This window comes from Cotesia glomerata, linkage group LG8, assembly GCF_020080835.1.
Source record: "Cotesia glomerata isolate CgM1 linkage group LG8, MPM_Cglom_v2.3, whole genome shotgun sequence".
Taxonomy (NCBI): domain Eukaryota; kingdom Metazoa; phylum Arthropoda; class Insecta; order Hymenoptera; family Braconidae; genus Cotesia; species Cotesia glomerata.
This window is the reverse complement of record NC_058165.1, coordinates 6,403,478-6,413,336: the sequence shown is the minus strand read 5'-3', so window position 1 is coordinate 6,413,336 and position 9,859 is coordinate 6,403,478. Positions and strand designations below refer to the sequence as shown.

General features: G+C 31.4%; 1 long non-coding RNA gene across 1 annotated transcript; it reads right to left on the bottom strand.

Moving 5' to 3' along the window:
* Positions 1-46: 46 nt before the first annotated feature.
* Positions 47-1,066, bottom strand: LOC123271058. The gene is made up of 3 exons (XR_006510766.1): positions 1,031-1,066; positions 265-326; positions 47-135 (listed from the first exon to the last, which is right to left on the bottom strand). It is a non-coding gene; the product is annotated as an uncharacterized LOC123271058 (long non-coding RNA).
* Positions 1,067-9,859: the final 8,793 nt, after the last annotated feature.

The following is a 9,859-nucleotide window of genomic DNA, read 5'->3' as shown; positions in this document are numbered from 1 at the left end:
TATGTTAAAAAAAATGACAGACTTGTTGTATAATTTCTTTCTCCTTTAGAAGTCGTTCAGTATATTACAGCACCAATTTTTTCATTAGCTTAGCGCAGTCGCGGAGGTTCCAATTCTCCTGAATCTTCTAGCACTCTGTGATATTAAGAAAATTTGTAAATTTTAAAGCAATTGTTGTATTATTTGCGTAATGTTTATAATTATTTTCATTAACATATGAAATTATATGTAGCCCTTAAAAGTTTATTGGAAGGAATTACTTACCTAGGTTTTTTCAAGTTAACGTCAATCTCTGGCCATCGAGCCATTGAGAAAAAGGACGCTTCCTATGAAAACAAATTAATGAAAAAAATTATGTCTAGATAGAGATTTTTTTACTCAAGAATTTTTTGAAGTAAATAATTCAATATATTAATTATTTGATAGAAGAATATCAATATCTGTTATCATTATTACAAGAAAACAAAAGAATAGCTTTTCTTGAATTAAATAAAAAATATTTAATAAATTATGATACTGAAATCAGCAAACTTTTGACATTTTTTTAAAAATTAAATCAGAATTTAAAAAGTACTAAAAAAAATTGCACCTATAGTTTTTCAAATCTTTCTGCATGTGGAATTTTTCTTTTGATTTTTTCATAATAATTTGTTCAATAAGAAAAATCTATGAGTAAATTTTTAACAGAAGTTTTTTTTTTCATTGTACTTTTAATAAAATTTTTTTTATTCATTAAAATTATATAATATTTTTGTAATTTTTATTCGTAATGGAAGTGATGAAGTTAATGATGAAATAAAATCGAATATCGATAGGAGTTTTTATTTTAATTTAAAAATAAAAAGTATAAAATTTTTCAATTAAAAAATAATGCCCAGATAAAAAAATTAACTTGAATCAAATATATAAATTTAAAAAACTTGACCGCCCTAATTTGTACAGAAAAATTCGTAAACGAAGAAATTCTTCTTGGTTCAAGTTAATTTTTCTCTTGATTTAATTTTTTTTTTTCACTGTGATTTTGACTTACCGAATTTCCCACTCGTCTGGATCAATGTCGTCAGTATAGTCGGACTATATAGATAGTACACGGAAAAAACAAGATTTAACTGGTTTCTTTTTTTTTTTTCTTTTAACCCCGCTTTTCAGACTTCTGTCTCGATGGGGGTCCGGCCGAGACCGGAGGGGGACTCCAGGCTGATCGGTACATTGTTTGGCAGAATAAGTTTGGCGGTATTACATACTTTTTCAGCCTGGAGAGTAATGTGGCGATGGGCCGACTTTGGGGAAACTGCACGCATTTGCCTGTGCCCCACCGGTAGCACAGGGCTTGGGGAAACCATCGAAAAACCCAAACCTGTACAGCCCGGCGTAAGTTACGAGCACCGATGTTCACTGAAAATTAAATTTAATTTCCAGCTCACACCGGGATTCGAACCCGAGCCTCACCAGTCCCAAGCCAGCATGACAAGCGTTGTACCGCTTAGCCATGAGACTGGCTTATTTAACTGGTTTCCATGTTGAACGGAACCTAGTTCCATCTATAGTGAAAAAAATTTACAAATGGTTAGAAGTAGTAACCTACTCCAATGTATACTGTAGTAGGTACAGTTTTCGTTTATTTCAGTTCAATCCGAGATGGGGCTCAGAGCCATCTGAGATTTATTTGTCTCAGATGGTTGTCAGTACCACGCGCATGCACGTAAGTCCCATCTTACATAGAAGTGGCGTCCATTTGGAATTTAACTAGAATCTATCTGCAGATAGTACCTACAGTCGACGCTCTCTGTATTGGACCTCTCTGTATTTGACCACATTCTTCCTCTGTATTTGACGATTTTACACAGCTCTTATGGACAAGGACGAGTCAAATACAGAGAATGGTCCTGTACGGGCGAGTCAAATACAAAGAGCGTTGACTGTATTTTTACATTGTCATTTTCAAGTGCATTTTGCAATCAAATATATATGAATAATATGAATGAATAATGAGTATATTATAATGAATAATACAGATTATAATTTTAATCCTTAATACTAATCCTTAATAAGTTTAAAAAAAAAATAAATTTAAAAGAAAAATTTTTAATTTAAAATTAAAAAATTAAAAAAAAGAAAAATTTTAAATTTTAAATTAAAAAATTAAAAAAAAAAATTTTTATTTCAGTGTGGTAATATTTTTTAAAATAAGATGTTGATGAATACCAATCTTCATCTTGTTTTAAAAAATAGTACCACACTGAAATTAAAATTTCTTTTTTTTAATTTTTTAATTTTAAATTAAAAATTTTTCTTTTAAATTTATTTTTTTTTAAACTTATTAAGGATTAGTATTTTGATTTGGAATAAAATTATAATCTGTATTATTCATTATAATATACTCATTATTCATTCATATTATTCATATATATTTGATTGCAAAATGCACTTGAAAATGACAATGTAAAAAAAGGTACTATCTGCAGATAGATTCTAGTTAAATTCCAAATGGACGCCACTTTTATGTAAGATGGGACTGACGAGCATGCGCGCGGTACTGACAACCATCTGAGACAAATAAATCTCAGATGGCTCTGAGCCCCATCTCGGATTGAACTGAAATAAACGGAAACTGTACCTACTACAGTCTACATTGAAGTAGTAACCATTTGTAAATTTTTTTCACTATAGATGGAACTAGGTTCCGTCCAACATGGAAACCAGTTAAATCTCGTTTTTTCCGTGTACATAACCACCAGGGCGTTTTAGAGGTGTAGGACGTTTAAAATTTGAAACAATTAATTAACTTCTAAAATTTCACTGTATCATAACTTAACTTAAATTTAATAAACTTAATACTTTATTAAAGATCAACATTTTCTGATCGGGATTAAATAAAATTTTTTTCGGTGGTAGGTTACGGTCAAATGCTATATATATTTAGCTGTATATATACTGTGAATTCGTTAAATATTCTTAAAACATATAGTAAATTTTATTTACCTTGTAGTATTAGTTATAGTTCAGATTTAATAAAAAAATTTAATACTTAATGCATAAAGACACTGTTTTATTAAGAGGTTATTCTACTTTGGAAACATGAAAAATAACACTATTTTTATTCATTTTTTTTAAGAATATCGTTATGATTATTGATATAAAACTTGTTAGGCTCAACAAAGACGTTCATAGACGGAAAAAAAAATTTCGTTCTGGTAACGTAACTGTAGAGTTACCACAACTATACACAGTTTACTGTTCGTTGTAGAGTTACAGTAACAAAATGTTATTTAGTTCTGATAACTCAATGTTGTTGAGCTCTCAGAGCTCTACGGGATTGTTCTCAGAGCCAAACGGTATAGTTGGGAGCGCTCTACGTTGCGCAGTAGTGAAGTGCGCTGACATATTTCATAACCTTCTAAAATGACAAACAGAATTATTTTGTTACTAATCCATATTATTAAAAATATATGAGGACAATTAAGTTCCCAATTTATTTATTTAAGGAAATAGGTTTTTTTTTGTCAACTTGAATTTCGTTAGAACAGTTTTGTATTGATGATGGTTTTTCAAGGTTCATATGCAGTGACAATTTAATTCATTAGTTGAATATATTGTGATAAGTGATAAGTTATCGGAGTACATTAAAAAGACCTCATTTAACACAAAATAAAATTTGTTTTCGTTTATTTATCTTTTCTTGTATATATACGGTAGTGATTTTATGTCCAATATTTATTGATATAATTAAGTAAATAAGATAATTTTGTGACGAACATATTTTTATTTTACAAATAATTTTTATTTGTAATGTAAGTTCTATTATTATTTTATCTCTATTATAATACTATTCTTATTTGTCATTTACAATTATTGTTGGCAATATAAATTCCTTCTGCCGCATGTATTTATTAAATTATCAATGCTAAATCGTAAAAAAAAATTATTAAGCAGACTTCCAAAAATTTGTTATAGTCTCAGAACGATCCTGTAGAGTTGTGAGAGGTAAATAACGTTTAGCTTTCAGAGCTCAACGATGTAGAGTTGCAGGAGCCAAACGGTATTGTTACTATAAGAATACGTTAACCTACTGGAACTTTTTACAACTAACTAACTACTATAAAGTTCCTATAGCAAAATTTTTTTCTCCGTGTAAACTAAAAAAATAAGAACAATTTTTATTCATTTTAATCCATTCTTTTGTATAAAAGCCAGCCAGGTAAACAGAAGTCCTCAAAAAATAGATAGGCTGTTGAGAAAGGATAAGAAATTTTTTAATCGATTTTTATAAAATTTTAACTGCATATTAAGGTAAAGGACCCAGTTTCTGACCTTTTTAGAGTGACTGTTGAAGTTATACGATAATAATAAATATAGTTTTAACTTAAAAGACAATTAATAATTTTATCAACTAGTTTATAGTTTTCAAAATAAAGTCGAATACATAAAATCATTATTTTAATTGAATAAATAATTTAAATCGACGTTTTAATAATTGACATCTAAGACATCAGTTTCTGACCTTTAGAATTTCTTATGTGGCAGTTTCTGACCCTGACAGTGGTGTAGTTTCTGACCCTTAAATTAAATTATGATTACGTTATATAAAATATTTTTATTAAGTTTAAATAAATTAAAATCATTAATTAGATAATAATATCAAACATTTATTATTAAAAAAGAAGTTTTTTACATTTTAACTAATAAATAATTTAAGTTATGCAACACAACACTTAAAAATATAAAAAATTGAAATTAATTTGAAAAATTACTCCTTATTTTTTTTTTTACGAAATTTTTTTTTTAACTTCCCGCTAAGAAAATCGAAGATTTTCAAAAATCGGGAAGTTATTGTTTTCACCCCGTTTTACAAAAATCGAGTTTTCATCAGATCTCGACGTTCAAGGATCACAGGAAGCTTCCCTGACTATCCCCGCAAGGTTGTCACTATGTCGTCTGTCTGTATGTGTGTGTGTGTGTGTTTTTTTTTTTTTTTTTTTTAACTTAGGGGCGGGGGGGAATCCCTTTTACGGATTCCAGGCATAGCTGTTCAGCCTGGATATGTGGTGACTCGACGCAGCGTCATACTAAAACTCGACGCTAACGCCCCTACCCACTAAACCCTAAACCCCTTTTCTTCTTTCCTCTAATCCCTTATGGAAACCGCCGTCAAGCATTACTTCGTGAGGGGAGGATCTAGCTACTGCTATTTCTTCTGGTGGTTAAGGTGTTATATTTCCTTCCTTCTAGTTTCTGTCATTTGCCCTTTTTCTTTCAATGGAACGCAGCTCTGTAAGCACTTCGGTGGTAAACGTGCTTGTGGCGTTCCAGGCAGCTTCGGATGACAGCATTTCTTCTACTATTGACTCTGGTATGATTTTCTTGTTCAGGATCTTCTCTAACTCATCACGCTGTGGGTTAAAACGAGGGCACTCAAAGAAAAACGTGCTCCGCATTTTCAGCAACTCTTGGGCAAGACGGGCACTCTGGGGAATTATCGTGCTTAAAGCGATGAAGGTACTCCCGGAAACAGCCGTGTCCTGACAATATCTGGGTCAGATAGTAGTTGGCCTCGCCGTGATTCCGGTTAAGCCAAACGTCAATCCTTGGTATAAGTCGATGAGTCCATCTTCCCTTCTCCGCAGCATCCCATAGTTGTTGCCATCTTGCTATACTATGTTGTCGCTCTTCAGTTCTCAGTTCTTCAGCGCTCAGTGTAGATGACCTCTTTCGGTGGTATATTAATCGGTAGACCGGTCACTTAATCGGTAGACCGGTCCGGCTTTCCTCCATGATTTTTGGGTCTCCAGCGCGTCTGCCCCAACGGATATTCCATATGTGAGCACTGATGTGACTACTGACGACAGCAATAGTCTCCTGCTCTGCTTCGGGCCTCCAACATTCGGCATCAGTCTTGATAGACTAGTTACCACTGCTGATGCTTTAGTACTTACGTGTTCGACCTGTTACTTAAAGTTCAGTCGGGCATCCAGCATCACCCCCAGATATCGGATAAATGGTTGCGATGCGATCTCCTGCTCGCCGACATTCAGCTTGATGTTTTCTACGATCTTTCTGCTGGTGATGAGCACAGCTTCAGTTTTGTGTGTGTGTGTGTGTGTGTGTGTGTGTGTGTGTGTGTGTGTGTGTGTGTGTGTGTGTGTGTGTGTGTGTGTGTGTGTGTGTGTGTGTGTGTGTGAAAGTATGTGAACCGTTTATAACTTTTGAACGGCTTGACTGATTTCATCAAGGTTGGTGCCATTCGAAAGGGCTTGACCAAACTTAGATTTTGAGAACTATTTGGACCGATTCAGATCAATTGATTTTGAGAAATCTTCGAAAAACTGAAAGAAAATTTTTTTTCCAATGTGGTTTTTTTGAAATAACTTTTAAATGGCTTGATGGTTCAACTCCAAAAACCAATCAGCTCTTAACCTCAAAAAACCACGTTGATCGCCACCAGTCCGGTAAAATCGGTTGGTTCCTTCGAGAGATATCATGAACGAAAGAAAACTGAAAAAAGTGTTTTTTTGGAATAACTCCGAAATTCCTAGCGCGATCAATTTAAACTTTAAGATTCTTTGTGAGGCTTGAAAAACTGCGTCGAATTCTGCCAACCACGTAAAAATCAGTTTATTCATTCAATTGTTATTGCGGTTTAAAAATTCAAAAATTAGTGTCTTATCAAATCCCTATCAGACTTTTGAGCTCGAAGAGCTCAAAAGCATAGGAAAGTAATCTCTTTGAGATCGGAGAGTTCAAAATAACTCATAAATTGTATTTTTGAGCTCGAAGAGCTCAAAAACGTCATTGGTGCAATTTCAAGCGCCTAAGTATGGAATTAGCGGGAAGTTGCAGGGATGGCCTTCAGGGTCAACCGTTTTCCTAATTTTTTTTATAATTTTTTCTGTTTCCTTCATAGCTTTATTTTAAAATCTTTTAGCTTTTTGGGGGTTTTTGGGATATTAAACTTCTTGGCAGCTCTTCGCACAGGAATACCTGATGCCTTCACTTCATCCATCGCCAGACCCAACTGTTTCTCATTGTAGCTCGTTTTTCTTTTTTTGAACTCTTAAATAAAAGAAAAAAAAGTTAATTTTGTTATAAAAATATTATTCAACTAAAACCGTTATAACAATTTAAATACTAACGAAATTGACATTATTTTAACAATAATTTTTACAATGACAGTATTACTTCAAAAATGTACTTTCAAGGCCTTTAAATATAATTTTTTATTAACAAAAACTAATAATGAATGTTAGTTTATCACTACACATTATGAATAATAATAACTAATCCAAGATAATGATGAATATTACTAATTTTAGATTTTATGCACATGTCACTAAACAGATAAACTCACTTGTTGTAGGTTAAAACTTGAGGGTCAACAACTGCATCATACATTCAGAATTGATCCTAGTTATTGACCCTCATATTTTAATTATAAAAATGATTCTAATGTGTATTATAAATATTTTAACATAAATTTTAATTCAATATTAACCTATATATGTATATATATATATATATATATATATATATATATATATATATATATATATATATATATATATATATATATATATATATATATATATACAGTCGTCATCATTGATTTGTAACATTTGTTGGCAATGATTCGAGTAAAATAAAAAATTCTCAATTTGGACATCTCTCACTAAAAATTTCAATTAATAATATATTTGGAAAATAAAAAAAATAAACGAAACTATGAAGAAAATTTACATAAAATAAATAATTGTAAGCTCAGACAAACATAATTATAGAACTTTAACCAAAGAAAAAGTACTATACATAGAGATAATTAAAAATAAAAAATTCCTTTAAGGTAAATCACCAGAGAAATAATTTGAATATTCAAAAATATACAAATAAAATATTTCAATTAAAAGAAAATCAATGAAATATCAGTCTCCTGATAATGACAGTCTTAAAAATAAACAATATCAAATAACTATAGCTAAATATAAAGAGATTTACTAAAATATTGGATCATATCATTAAACAAAATTAAAATTGAAAAGGCCTAAAATTAGAAAATAGTCCATTAAAGCAATTCAAATTTTTTAAAAATGGAAATATAAACAGAAGAAAAAAAGGAAATTAAAAAATAATAACAAACCTAAATTTAGACAATTTGAATAAAAAACATCAAGGTTATTTGACATAAACACAGATGAACAACTGAGTATAGAAAAGCTTTACAAATGAACATCTCTAATTATGGACAAAAAAATTCGGAAATCTCTCAATATGGACATCTCTCATTAAAGAAAATAAAAAAAAAATTAGTTTAAGGTCCTTCTTCTTCTTAGTACGGCTGGTCATTGAGTCTGGGGAATTTTGCTCCTTCCTTTTCCCAGGCCTGATATCAGTTCCAGTTTCCTCTCCGTCTTCGACAACTGACTCGACGTCACCTTCGCCACCTGTGTCTATCTCTTCGACAAACGTGTCGGCTTTTGCAGGTGAAACCGCTGTCGCACTCGTCTTCATCACGACATTACCATGTTGCTGTTGGATATCCTGCCACTCTTTGTCCAGTTTCTTGAACCTTCTCAGGGCACTGCAGATGTTCGTCGACTTCGACTTGATCTCCTTGTGGACATTTTGCTTGGTTTGGAGAAAGTCCTGCAGTCCACTGACTAACTTCTCCAGATGTACCAGAGCATCTGTCCTCTTCATCTTTGCACTAAGTAGCAGTGCGTCTTGCTAGGCATGAGGCCCGTTTTCACTCTTGTTTGTTTCCTGTGAATTACTCATACTTTAGCATTGAAACCAAAGTGGTTCGATTGGCACTTAGAAAAAGTGAATATTCACTTATTCCAGCGAATTTTCACTAATTCATATTTAGAGAGTAAATGAGTGGAATATTTCAGATCGGATTAAAGCTGTGTGCTTTGACACATGTGCGACAAATACAGGTAAATGAATTAGTAAACAAAATTCACCTGTTCCCGAAAAAATATGTGGATCATTCTACCAAACGATGTCATTTTGACAAGACAATCTTTACCTATTATTTTAAAATTTTTTGAAGGTATTTTTTTTTATTAGAGAGAGAGAGAGAGAGAAATCCTTTAAAAATTTGAGCCCTTACAATTGAGTGATGATTTTTAAAATTTCATTCATTTTTTAAATATTGTTATTTCTTCATTATTCTTATGCAAATAAGTACCAATATTAATAAAATCACGTCTGATTTTGTGAAAGCTCCAATATGAGTTAAATCGATTTTATTTGGTAAAATGACGCATATAAAAAAAGCTTTTTTAAAGTTGTAATATTGTTGCTTCGGGACGACACGGTTGTTCTTAAATATATCATTTAATTTGCCTATTTAAAATTTTTCAAACCAGAATCATGATATTTCCAATGCCTCGTTTTCTACTGGCATCAAGTTACAACTTTAAAGAAACTAACCTTGTGTGCAGAAAATTTTTCAGATCTTGTCATTTATGTTCATTACATGCAACTTACTTTTAATACTGGTTCAAGAATATATTTTTCGATATTATAGTTTATACTTCCGGCTGATGATTGGTAATATTAATATTTTTAATCATTTTTATTTAAGGAGTTGATAAAGGAACATGCGGCCAATTCGAAAAAATGTTAAAAAAGCCATTATTATATTTGGCATGTCAACATCATGTGTATGAATTGATTTTAAGAAGCGTTGTCGAAGTTGTTTGGCCAGGAGTAAGTTCTCCTAATGTAGCAGTTTTTGTACGATTCCAAAATAATTGGAAAAACATAGACAAAACAAAATTTGAAACTGGTATTCAGGATTCAATTATAAATGAAAAAATTCACGAAAAAAAAAATGAAATAATAAGTTTCATTATTGATTGAC